This window comes from Mauremys mutica, unplaced genomic scaffold (assembly GCF_020497125.1).
Source record: "Mauremys mutica isolate MM-2020 ecotype Southern unplaced genomic scaffold, ASM2049712v1 Super-Scaffold_100303, whole genome shotgun sequence".
Classification (NCBI taxonomy): domain Eukaryota; kingdom Metazoa; phylum Chordata; order Testudines; family Geoemydidae; genus Mauremys; species Mauremys mutica.
The window spans coordinates 297,999-299,518 of NW_025423309.1; the positions used below are offsets into that span (position 1 = coordinate 297,999).

The window sequence follows — 1,520 nt, forward strand, 5'->3', positions numbered from 1 at the left end:
TCCACTGTGTCCAGGAGGGAGCCTTCAACGTGGCAAAAGGGGAACATCACAGCTCCCAGCAGACCTTGAGGAGCCCACAAGGAGCCTTCAGTGGCATCCCTGGGGGAGCATAACCCCCCCTCCTTTCCATTAACAGCTGAACTCACTGACCCATGATACCACAGAGACACCTACCAGCAGCTGGTTTGCCAGGGCCGCTGCCCAGCACCCTGCAGCGCTTCCTGCCAGTGCCAGAGCTCACCAGGCACTAGCCTGGAGCCAGGGCCGCTAGGCGCTGCTGAAGAAAAGCCAGCAGAGGGACACAGTGGAAGCGTCCTGTGCCCTAACACAGAGGTCGATTTAGCAAAACCCTCTTCTGCCAGCACCGGGCCTCCTTCTTCTTACACTGGGCCTGCAAGCGAGGGGGTGGCCGGCACAGCGCCAAGAGTCTAACCTGTGTGGCAGGAGGTGGCTGACGCCCGCAGCCTGCTGGGGAGCTCCCAGAAGTTATTAAGGGTCAGAGACTCCTCAATGCCCTTAGTAACAAGGGTTTGGGGGTCACCGAGGCCAGTAAGGGGGTCACTATGTCGGCCCTATAACCCTGGGTGTCAGGTCACTGTGCAGCTTTGATCTAGAGCTCGGATCCCAACAACCGACCAGCAGCCCACAGCCTCCCCCTGGGTCTGCCCCACCTGGTTACTCCTTACAGGCCGACCTCACCCCCCTTCCAGCCCCACATTCGCCCCCTAATCAGCCTACTGCCACTCAGAGCCACAGCCGTGGAGGCGCTGAAGGAGGGAGGGGTGACTCTAGGGCGGGGTTCTTCTCTAAAGATGGCTGGCAGAAAGGTGGTGCTCAGCTCTGTCAGCGACCTGCCCAGGTGCCTCGCTGCCAGGGGATGCAGATGTTTCTGTAAGGCACATAAAGGGGCTATTTGGTGTTGAAGCAAATGCGAGGAATGTGCATTTATGAGAGGGAATTTCCATCTCTTCAGCAGCTATACATCAGGGCCCCAGTGGCCTAATGGATAAGGCATTGGCTTCCGAAGCCAGGGATTGTGGGTTCAAGTCCCATCTGGGGTGAAAATCTGCTTTTTCCCTGTATATTGCAAGGAAAGGGCTTTATTTTCAACCAGGGAGATGTTTGTTTGTTTGTTTGAGCACAAAGTCCTGGATCTTGGGAACAATCACCAAGGATATTAGAAGGCTCAGTCTGGTGACCTAATGGATGCAACCCCACCCCCATCCCAGGGCAGCCCCATCTGAGAGCCAGGATCCATGGAGCAACATTCCCCTCCTGCCCTGACAGGTGGGCTGTGAAGATGATGGTGGAGGGGAGGTTGCACTAGCGCTGCCTGGGCTGTATCTGCCCCAAGGATAAATGGAGGGGGTCATGCAGCCTGTGCCTGACACTCCACAGTGCTACATTCACTCCAGGAACAAGTCAAATCCTGCACCAAGGGTGGTGAATTCCCATGTGAGCACACAGTGCCCCTGCACACACATCAACTGCTGCAAAAGAGACGCAAACTGCACATGGAG

At 56.6% G+C, this 1,520-nt stretch overlaps 1 non-coding gene across 1 annotated transcript; it reads left to right on the top strand.

Annotated features, from left to right (window-relative positions):
* Positions 1-988: 988 nt before the first annotated feature.
* On the top strand, positions 989-1,061 carry TRNAR-CCG. The gene has a single exon. It is a non-coding gene; the product is annotated as a tRNA-Arg (tRNA).
* Positions 1,062-1,520: the final 459 nt, after the last annotated feature.